Below are 12,004 nucleotides of genomic sequence, written 5' to 3'. Positions count from 1 at the left end.
CCACTAAATAGATTTGGGCCCTGGGAATGGCTGTATCTATCAGATCATCTTTTCATCTAGTCAAGAACAAGCAATGAAGTCAAAAGACACTGTCTATAAAATGTGCTTTGGCCTGGATTTGCAAGAAGAGCGCTTTGGACTTTCCCAGCACTCACTCAATTACTGAACCTTTTTTCACTGAGCTTTTGTGTTTTCTGGACAGAACCCAAGAGAAAGATATTATCATAGTGGGGTTAAACAAGGCCACTGTGGTCTGAGTGACCGACAGTAACACCCTAGCTTCAGAAAGGTACCTGTTTTTCAGGATGGCGTGATCATCATTAGGCAAGAATCTTGCAAGCCATCTTTTACCAGGAGGCTATCAAGATCACAGAAGGCAATACCGGTTTGCTCAGTGACAAGCTGTTTCCTAATCAAGTTTTCTTACACTCAGAACGACGGAAACATTTTCAAAGGTATTATTCTCGGCAGGTTTCCAGTAATTCAACATTTCCAGACTTATCCAAATGGCTTCTGAAATATTTTCTGTTTGTGGAGAGCAGCTTTCAGGATGAGGTAATTAAAAGAAACCTATCAATTTGAGATTTTTTTTTCCATGAGTAAATAATGTTGACATACTGTTCAAATAAACCCACAATTTACTGCAATCTGTTTTTAGACAAACCCTCCACTTTAACCTCCAAGTGGGAAAAACGGAGAGACTTTCCTCTTCTCGTTTAATCAAGAACATATGTTCAAAGATAATACCGGAGGCTTATTCTGGGAAGCGTTCTGCTCTTCCTCTGACAGCGACGCAGTGAGCTCACGAGGCAGCCTCCACACATAATGAAAGCTAACGCCACCATAAATCTCCCGGCCCGCGGAGGTCACTTCAGAAAGATCGCCCACTGCTCAAATAAGCACCGGCTACGCGGAGGCGCACTCGGGGTGAAAAACACCAACTGTGATAAACACCAGCAGGTATGCACCGGACCGAGGCAACCCAGGCAGCCAGGAAAGAAAGGAGCCAGGGACAGAGCAGGTGTGTGTGCTGCGTGTTTACACACGACCTCACCAGCCCCGTGTGTTCTTTCTGAGCAGGAATGAGCAAGTTCACCAGAGAGGAGCTGCTTCCCCCCTTAGGAGGAGAGCTCGGGAGACACCAATTTTCATTAAACCTTAAAGTATACACAGTGGCAGGAGGCCAAGACAGCCTTCAAAAGTGAAGCTTTTAAAAACATCTGTTAGGGGTTTTGAGATCCTACGGAGAGAGAGCAAGGGAGCTAGAGAGAATTCAGAGGCCAGTGCTTTTCATTTCCAGACTGTGAGTCATAAAAAAAGAGTGCGTAAATCTGGCTGGCCAGAATACGCTGACCCAAGTCTGGGTTTACTAACACCTGAAGTACATTTCATGGGAATTAGGTTTAAATATCAACCTGATCATGAAGCTTGAAAGGCTTTTCTCCCATCTCAGGATGCCAGGAGCCCTCTGGAACCTGGAATGGCATTTTCTGACAGCAAAGGTTTACTGTAGCATAAAAGAAATTATGGAGATTTCCCCACTAGGCATAAGGATGTGATCACCATAGGCACCTGTGGCACAAGCAGGCTACCCACCAATATCTTTTAAACACCAAATTATGAACTATTAGGCCACTGCTTCACGGCTTCCGCGAATGTAAAACCTTGACAAATTCCCAAATAAAAGCCATAAAACCAATCATTTTTAAACCTGCATGAGTGACACCAGAAAAATTAGAGCAGTGTGGCAGGTCACTGTGAAATAAAGCTGCCATAAAGAAGCTTATGATGCTGTCATGGAAAAGGCAATTAGAAGGTTACTTCCTCTCGGGTCTAAGATTGGTTCTTCCTCCAGCCCCCTGCCTGCCACCTCCCTGCTACAAAATGGATCAGTCTATAATAAGTAGTGGTTATATATCATAAGGAAGCAATTCCTTTTAGTTGTTCCACTATAAAAAAGCATCCAGATTTAGAACTTGACAGGAACCAGTATCACCTGCCCCTGAGAGCCGATAGAAAGTCTGTGTGTCATTCAGCCAGCATGGAGTCCGGGTGTTTTAAAAGCTTTAATTTGAAGGGGATAAAAACCTGGGTGTTAAGCAATTTGGCTGTGGATATTTAATGTATCGACCACACTACAGAATTGGGGCTCCCTATTTAAAATGAGAAACTGAAAATTTACAGGCTCTGTAGGCAAGGTGTAAGTAAATATTGGATGGTGAGCAGAAATCAGCCGAGAACCTGCAGAAACACCATTAGAAAGACTAATGACATGTTCAGCAGTGGCCTTAAATAAATACAACGTTATCATTTGCAGGTGTGTAAAAACAAGTCTGGCTTTTAATTAGCCAAAGCCATGTCTCCCAGCATTTAGGTAAAGAAAGCAATGGCCCAGGAAGCCATGGACCAGGGAGGCTGAGGTACTCAAGTCACTCAATCGTGTCTGACTCTTTGCAACCCCATGGACTGCAGCAGGCCAGGCCTCCCTGTCCATCACCAACTCTTGGAGTTTACTCAAACTTATGTCCATTGAGTCGGTGATGCCATCCAACCATCTCATCCTCCGTCTTCCCCTTACTCCTCCTCAGCCTCCTTTGCCCCAAGGTACATGACTTGCAATGACAGCATCAAGATTGGAACCCATCTCCTGCTCTCTCACTTCCACTCTAACACATCTGTGGGAGGCAGAATACTATACCCGAGATGTCTACCTCCTAATCTGCAGAATCTGTAAATATGGAACCCTACGTGGTAAAAGAGACTTTGCAGATATGATTAAGTTTTGAGTGGAGAGATAATCCAGTGTTATCCAGGTGGCCCAAAATAATCACAAGGGTCCTTAAGTGAATGAGGGAGCAAGAGAGTGAGGGCTAGAGTCTGTCAGAGAAGTCATGCTGCTGGCTTTGATGGAAAGAGAGATCACAGGCTAAGGAATACAGGCGGTCTCTAAAAGCTGGAAAAGGCAAGGAAATAGCTTCTTTCCTAGGCTCCTCCAGCAGGAAAATCTCCGGAGTTCTAAACCACACATTATTACAGCAGCAAAAGGAAACCAATACTACACTCTAGATGGGTGTTGCATTTCCCATTCTATTTTGATCTACTTGAAGTAACACCATTATTTCAGTGGTGGTCAAAGCCTTTATAAAAACCAAAAGGAATCCCTCCCCAACTCCCTTTAGTCTTTAGCACCTCTGCTCTCCTTTCAGATCCTCTCTCTGGCTCCCTTTTCTGTATTTTCTTTACCATGTAAAATACTGCTAAAAGGAAAGCTTTTTTCTAGTTGTTGACTGACCCATCTTGAGAAATTAGTCCAGTTCAGTCACTCAATCGTCTCTTTGCGACCCCATGGACTGCAGCAGGCCAGGCCTCCCTGTCCATCACCAACTCCCAGAGTTTACTCAAACTTATGTCCATCAAGTCGGTGATGTCATCCAACCATCTCATCCTCTGTCTTCCCCTTACTCCTCCTGCCTTTAATCTTTCCCAGCATCAGGGTCTTTTCAAATGACTCAGCTCTTCGCATCAGGTGGCCAAAGTATTGGAGTTTCAGCTTCAGCATCAGTCCTTCCAATGAACAGTCAGGACTGATTTCCTTTAGGATGGACTGGTTGGATCTCCTTGCAAATTAGAAAATATTTGGCAGGAATTTAATATGTTACAGTTCATCAACTATTTCCAATCTATTAGAATACTCTATTTGAGTATGTTTTCTCGTCCTATCACGGCTGCCCCCTGTAAAACCTACAAGACTCAAAATGAAGTTAATCTCTAAGGGTGGAACTTTGGGTTCCTGGTTTGGATTAACCTTTACCAGAGTGTCTCAAGTCAGAGTGGAGACACGGGCTGTGGGGTCAGAGAGACCTTGATTTGATTCTCTGATTCACCACTTATTAGTGATGTGACCTTTGGGAAAGTATCAAGCCTTGCTTTATCTCTAAAATGGAGAACTTGATAATCACCTTGCTCCATACTGAGAAACTGAGATTCTGTGCTTTTTAAAGTGTTCAGCACAGTGCACTCCATGAGTAGTGGTGGCAGTAGGAGTAATAAAGATACTTGGCACAGTGATACCTGTTATCTCCCCAATTCCAAGGTAGTACAAAGCTCATTCAAATCCTGTGGAACAAGAAGTTTCCGTTTCTGGTATTGTGAAGAGACACCTACCCACTGTGGAACAGCAGCAAGTATTTACACATAACCAGCTGTGTATTAATATTTTCTTCTCAGATACTGGGAATTCTCTGGGCAAACAAGTCACCAAAAAAAGTTTACTTCCCTGTCCAAAAGAAGTTCATAGGTTAGTAGGGAGCAGATATAAAACATAATTACTGGACTTCGCTGGCGGCTCAGTGGATGAGAACCCGCCTGCCAGTGTAGGGGACATGGGTTCAATCCCTGGCCCAGGAAGATTTCACTTGCCATCCAGCAACTAGGCCCGTGCACCAGAACTACTGAGCCTGTGCTCTAGAGCCCACAGGCCACAACTACTGAAGCCCGCGTGCCTAGCGCCTGTGCTCTACAACGAGACCCCACCTCCACGGAAAGCCCACACACCGCAACTAGAAAAAGCCGTGCAAAGCAATGAGGACCCAGCACAGTCAAAAAAAAAAAAAACCCACAATTACTGGTATTATCCCTCTGCATTGAAGACTTATGTACAATGAAGGGTGGTAGGAGGATCCAAGAGAACAAAATCTTCCCAAGGGAACCAAGAACAGGGTCCTGGAGATGACTTTTGAGTGGGGTCCTGAAGGATGACTAGAAGTTTGCCATACAGAAAATAGAGAAGGAATTTATTGAGCAAAGAAAAATGTGCATAAAAATAATGAAGTAAAAGAATATCAATAGGAAACATCTTCTAAGCATAACTACAATACTGAAACAACTGGAACAAATTAAATCCAGTTCAACAAGTTAAATCTGCAGCCACTTGCTCTGAATCATCAACAAACTTTCTCTGGATCTGCTACAAAGTGATTTCAGGGTCACACTAAACACTTCATTCTTCCTTGACGAAAAAACGGTGCCTTGGGAATTCACTGATGGGCACAATACTATCAATATTCATCAGGTCATATGCACTGGCCCCGAGATAACAATCTAGAATCCCAGTGTATGAATTCATACTTAATCAATACTGCCTTATATGAATAGAAGATTTTTTTTTCACATTCCAAATCATTTTAGTAGGATGCTAAGAAAAATCAATAACTTATTAAATGCCAGTTGCCTCATTACAACAAACTATTAATCACTTTTTGTTGCTATCATACTGGGGTCACAGATCTGACTTTATTATGTACTGGGGTACCTGTTCATGTTTATTCCAATCACTGGAAGAAATGATGCACAGAACAACTGCACACTGCAGCCAAGATGGGGCTACAATAGGACTCCCAATGCATTGTTGAAGAAAAAAAAAATCTCAGTTCCCAATGCATTATTGAAGAAAAAAAAAATCTCAGTTAAGGAAAAAATGCTATTAACTTCAGCTGAAACTGCTGAAAATTAATTGCCAGGAGTAAGAGAGACTTAATAACAATTTCTTGAAATATCTCCAACACCTGAAATCCTCTATCATCCTTGCAACACCAAGAAATAGTTATATTAATCTCGTTTTAAGATGACCCCTTTTTAGCCACTTGAAAGTACACAATATACATATGTGTTTTGTGAAATGGAAAAGTGAGATCCTCTCAACCGTAGTGTTAAGTATTATACATTTCTCAGCAAATGCGAACATCTTATCGTATTTCACTGAATTGTTAGGGGGCTTATTTCCCTAGGGATGGTTAACTTTTTAATCTTATTGAACACAAATGTTAAGTTGCCTCCTCCATTGCCATTCTGCCATCATTTTCTCAGGAATATACAGAAAAATTTGAACTATATGCTTATGAATTTATGAATACAATACTCCTATTACTAATGGAAATGTCCATTTACTTAAATAAAGTCATCTTTATGTGAATTAAACTTGAGAAACACTGGGTTAAAATAATCTTACAAAATTATATAAGATACAGGTACTTTGCAGTAATCTTTTGAGTAACATTTAAGAAATTGTGGCATTTCTTAAGAAACTATGATCATGAAACCCAAATAACAGAAAACAGTCATTTTATTTGGAAGTGATTAGTTTTTGCACAAATATTTTATCCAAGAGCATCCACATCTGTCTTCCCTACATGCTGCATGGTATGGTAGAAAGACAGACACTCCATATATGAGTTCTGAATTTGAATCTTGTCTACCCACTCTCAAATTTAGACTTGGTCACTTGACGTCTCTAAGTCAGTATTCTCAGAGATGAAATGGGATAAGTAATGTTTTACCCACCCACCTCACTGAATTATTGTTATGATCAAATGAAATCACATGAGTAAAAGAATCTTAGAATATCTGTGACCCCAATTGGTAAGCCTTAGTGTGGCATTGCAATAAAAGAAACCCAGCAACTTAAAGTTATTCTGATATTTTCTTGTACCTCTTCAAGGGCATTAAAAGAGGTCTATTTTATTATTCACAGCACTATTTTGTAAAGTCCCTTTACACATCTCTCCAGTTCTCTCATACTCCATGGTTGTTTTGAGCCTCTTGCTCTATAAACTTCTCACTCTCAACTCTTCCCCCAACAACTTTCCAATAGGTAGGAATCAAGGCTTGTCTATGCCCCAAACCCCTGTGAACCACCCCTCCTCAAGCTGTTCATCAGATTCATCATTTCAGCCTCTTTGCCCTCCTGCCACCCAGCCATTCCCCAGATTCTTCACAGGAAAGCCTAGGGGAGAACCCAGCAGGCAGGAACCTCCCACACAATACTCCTGTCCCCGGTGACAGGCATGGGGTGAAGAGAGGGGATGGTGAATATTTAAAATGACTTTTATCTGTTTCAGCATACTAATGTTTTTACCCTAGTGTTTTTGACACATATTAGTTTATTGCTTTTTACATTTTAGCTAAGGCAATTATTTTCAAACTAAGGAAAGCAAATCACAAGGAAGTGACCCCACAGTTGATCTGGGTTCCAGAACTGGTCAAGACTAGGAAGAAAGTGGGCTTCGTTTCTTTCTATCTACAGAGCCATGGTTCTCAAAGTGTGTTTCAAGACATTCCTAAAGAGGCTTCTGAAAAATAAACCCAAGGCCAAATTTCAACAGGGAAATGTTGCATTCTGTCTCCCTTCAGGGAGGCCCACAACTGAGAGAAGTCCTGAGGGAAAGAAATCCATTCACTAAAAACACATTAAATGTGAAAAGCAAAAATTTAGAATATTACGGACAGCATCTTTACAACCTTTGGGTAGAGAAATACTTCTTAAATTAGACCCTGGAAGCACAACTGTAGCAGAAGATTAATAAATCCATCTGTATTAAAATGTAAAACTTCTCTTCATGAAAGATACCTTTAAGAAAGTAAAAACACAGATAGGGAGAAGAAATTTACAAACATATAATTAAGAATTCCAATGAAGAATGCAGAACGAATTCCTACAAATTCATAAGGAAAAAACAATTTAATTAGAAACCAAGCAAGAACATAGACAGCATTTATAGAAGATGAAACTGAAATGACCAATAAACATGAAAAGATGATTAAACTCACAAGAGAAATGAGAACGGTAATCAAAATGAAATAGGCAGAAAAAAAAAAGTTAAGTCTGACATTACCAAGTGTTGATGAGGATACACAGCAATGAACTTAAAAGTCTGGAGTGAATAAAAATTGTAACCATCACTTTGGTTGGTTTATCCTACAAAGTTGAAGTGCCAACTCTCATATCCAGTACATTCTATTCTTAGATATGTACCCTAGAGAAATTCTTGTGCACGTGCCCCAGGAACCATGTTCAAGAAAGTTTGTAACTCCACTGTTTGTAACAGTAAACCACTGTAGCCAACATGATATCTATAAAAAAGAGAGCGGTAAAATTGTGGGATATTCATAGAACAGATAATAACAATGAAAATGAGTACAGTTGTGCATATCAATGCCTGTAAAAGCCAGGAACATAGTTGAAAGAAGAGCATATCTCAGAAAAATGTCTACAGTATGCTATTGATATAAAGATAATTCAAAAGCATATAAATTTTTAACTACATATACATATAGTTGAACCAGATGAAAAGCAAAACTCAAACACAAAATTCAGAAAACTGGTTACATTGGGAGAGAGGAGGACACAATCAGATACAGGCACCCAGGTGGATTGATGGGATTGGTAATATTGCATTTATTAAGATGGCTTTTTATTGCTACTCACAGGAGGGCATGACAACCCACTCCAGTACTCTTGCCTGGAGAATCCCATGGACAGAGGAGCCTGGTGGGCTACAGTTCACAGGGTCTCATAGAGCTGGACACGACTAAAGCAACTTAGCATACACGCACACATATGTTTTTATATAGATTTCTGTTATGCATGAAAGTTATTAACACATACATACATTTAAAATTTTAATTTTAACTTGTTTAATTCAGTCTCTCACAAGCATTATCCATGTAATCCTTTTATCTCCTCACATATACTAACACCCTGTTGAGATCAGTTTGGGAAACACTGCTCTAGGTCTTAGAAACCTCTCTTTTTTGGCAAAGAAATTTCCTTCAGCTAAATTTCATGGCCATTTACTCCAGCAGGGCCTGGATGCAGCCACAGATGCAGAGTTCCCCCAAGTTGAAGAGTCCCAGGATATTTTTACTCATGCCCTTGTAAGCACATGTGAACTGTGTGTATCCCTCTTACCTTGGATTTAAAAAGCATTTGTCATGGAAGTAGCAGGTTGTCTGTTGATCTGTACAAAAGTAACTAACGTTCAACTCTTCCGTGTCCTTAGAGTCCACTTGCTCTCTCCAAGCTGTCCAGACACCCCCAGCAGGAGAAATGACACTCCAAGCTGAGTGAGATGCAGACTCTCATAAGAATGAAAGTTACTCTGGAGAGCTCCACATTCTGGGGTTTGCCACACAAGTAACCAGTCAGAGGCACCATTTTCAGAGGCAGTTCCTCTCTGCAGCTGATGCCTAAATAATCTTCAAATATAAGTAGATCCTGCTGGGCTATTGAAGTTCACACGTTGGTGAACTCATTGAGACATTCTTTACAGCTGGCTGCGTTGCTGAGAGCCTGATGTTTTCCTCCCCCACGCTTGTGCTGATAAAGGCCTTTTGAATTGGGGTGATTGTAGCAACATTAAACTCTGAGCCTTGACCATTGGATGCTAGTCCCTCATTAGTATCAGGTGTAATGAGGTCGGGCTAAGAAGGGATTGTGTGGTATTAAACTGAGTTGGTATTGATTTGTTACTAATGGTGGAGCAGCCTACTATACTTTAAACCTCTGGTTTCAAAGGATATTTCATTTTTGCTGACTTTGTCTTCTGTTGTGAAGATTGATTTCAGCATAATGATCCATCACCTGAGGAAATTCACTCTGCTGCTCCTAAACTCCTATCTTGCAACTATACCTTTCATATTCCACAAGTACCCTAGTTCTCAGCAGCCCTGCTCACGGCGCCCACACAGCTCCCTGCTATTTGCTACAGCTCTTGCTTTTCCATCTCTCACACCTCCTGCTTTCAGACTCTGCCTTACTCTCTCCTTACAAGGGATGCCATGAAGATGCTGGGCTCTCACTGCTTTTTTTTTTCCTTTGCTTCTTCTAGAAACCTTCTCACTTATGCAGTTTCTAGCTGAACGCATTCATCTATCATCATATAAGGTGAAAACATAGGGCAGCATGTGCTGAAGCAGAACCAACATGGTAATGGCAAATTTGTTTTCCCAAAGTGTTAAATCCTCACCACACTGACTTTACATATGGGATGGCATTCTAAGGGTATGTGTGTGTGCTCAGTCGCTCAGTCATATCCAACTCTTTTGTGACTCACATGAACTGTAAACTGCCATGTTCCTCTTGCCATGGGATTTCCCAGGCAAGAACACTGGAGTAGATTGCCATTTCCTTCTCCAGGGAATCTTCCCAACCCAGGGATCGAACCCACGTCTCTTGCTTTGGTAGGCATTTTCTTTACCATTGCACCATTGGGAAGCCCCAGTTTGAAGGGCAGACAGCTGATATTTTCCTGAACTCAAGGGCAGGAGGTCAGCTGGGCAGCGAGAAAATATTGGAATCAGAACCTGGAAAGTTATCCAGACTCTCTCCCTGTGTCTCATGTCACCATTTTTCTTTGCACACTGACTCAGTCACCTCTGTGTTTGTTCACGAGCCATTTCTGATCCCTAGAGTGGAACTTAAGACTGCTCAAGTCTCCTGAGGATACACAGTACAATCCAACTGTATTACTCTGAGTCCTAATTCCAAACTGCAAGGGTTGCAGTTTTGGTTTACCCAGCTTGAGTCAGCTATCCAATCTACTGGAGATTGGATATGTGGCTGGAGATCAAGGTTATATTCAGCCAAATGGTCCTGGGGCCATTTTCTCCAAATCTGGAAACCCAGTTAAAAGGGTTATTATGAGCTAAGCAGACACTCCAAAACAAAATGTGTCCCCTATATGCACCAGGTTAAGGACTTAATAATAAAAACATCTCTAAGATGCATTCTTTCATATCTTTATCAGATATTTAATGCACTCCTAATTTGTCAGAAACTGAGAATTAATACAGATGAGCTCTAGCCCTCCAACAGAAGAGATAAAGACCAACCAATCTGCAAATAAAATAATAATAGTTTGGAATGACTGCTGAACAACAACAAAAAAATGTAAAGAGTGATGTGATAGACTATTTGAGAAACGTATATGAAGGTGTGCTTACCTGAGGCTTCTTTAAAGAGATGATATCAAATATCTAAGGAAAGCGGTGATCCCAGCTGAGGGAACCCAGGTTCTACGTTGGTCCTGAGATGGGAAAGGACACACAGGATCCCAGAGGGCTTCAGAGAAGGGGACAAAATCCAGCTCACCCAGGGCCTTGTATGCCCTTTTAAGGGATTGGGATTTTATTCTAAATGCAGTAGGAATATGTCAAGGAAGATTAGGAGGAGAGATGAAGACATCATCTGATTTATGTTTTTAAAAGCTGACTTTATGGTAGAATTTTAGGAAAGCTGGAGTGAAAGCAGGGCAGCCAGCTGGAGAGTTGTTATGTCAGCTCAGGAGAGCGAGAGTAGATGAATCTTTGGACCAAGGAAGGTGGTGGTTATTAGGATGGACAGGACAGGAGAGTCCAGATTCTAAATATATGTTAAAGTAGGACAATCAGAACTTGCTGATGAGTAGGATTTGAGGAGGGGGAAAAAGGAGAGGAAGTATAGATGGCTCCAAGCTAAGGTTTGAGTGGCTGGAAGAAGGGTGAGCTATTTTCTGAAATGGGTCAGATTGGACTGGCAAATCAGGTCTTCATCACAAAAGATGCCAAAGCAAGATCTCTGATCCCAGACACAGAGGTCCCTGGATCTTGATCTGGTGATATATGCTCATAGGTTCTCTCTGTAGTCCAGGTCCTATCCCTTTAGAACACCACTATAATCCCACCTCAGCTATGTTGGCCTTCCCATCCCAGTTACCCCAGCCTCCTCCCTGTTAAAACTCACCTAAATTCCAAAGTCTCTCCTCCTCCTTGAGGAGCTTAGATGAAGAAAGGTTTAGGGTTAAAGCAGTTTTAGGAGGTAGTGAATTAATCCAAATATCAATTCTCCCCTTTTCAGCTTTACACATTATTAGGAAACATTGCTCTGAGTGTCTCAGCCTCTCTATCCATAATAAAGGTAAGGAGAAGATACTCCATTTTTAAGATCGAAACCTAAGTGCCATGTCTGTAAAGCACTTAGTACAGTGCCTAAACTATGTCAGGTGTTTAATATATATTAGATATCATTGTTCTTAACATTTCTTCCTTTTACCTATTTTCGAAGTAAATGTATTACCAAATACCAATTTATTACTTATATAAAGAGCCTAGAAGTAAGTCTTGTTTGTCTCTAGCTATACTAAGAATGTTTTGTAGCAATATGATTATTCAGGCAAAAAATTCCACCACT

At 41.0% G+C, this 12,004-nt stretch overlaps 1 long non-coding RNA gene across 1 annotated transcript in view; it reads right to left on the bottom strand.

Annotated features, from left to right (window-relative positions):
* The window catches only part of LOC138991447 (uncharacterized), a 95,115-nt gene extending 86,132 nt beyond the window's left edge, over positions 1–8,983 (bottom strand). The window contains exon 1 of the long non-coding RNA XR_011467389.1: positions 8,747–8,983. This is a non-coding gene — a long non-coding RNA (uncharacterized lncRNA). The remainder of the gene's footprint in view (positions 1–8,746) is intronic.
* Between the last annotated feature and the right edge of the window lie 3,021 nt (positions 8,984–12,004).

Source organism: Bos mutus, chromosome 17, assembly GCF_027580195.1.
Source record: "Bos mutus isolate GX-2022 chromosome 17, NWIPB_WYAK_1.1, whole genome shotgun sequence".
In the NCBI taxonomy this organism is placed as follows: domain Eukaryota; kingdom Metazoa; phylum Chordata; class Mammalia; order Artiodactyla; family Bovidae; genus Bos; species Bos mutus.
The sequence above is the reverse complement of the archived record's forward strand: the minus strand, read 5'-3'. Positions and strand labels throughout refer to the sequence as shown.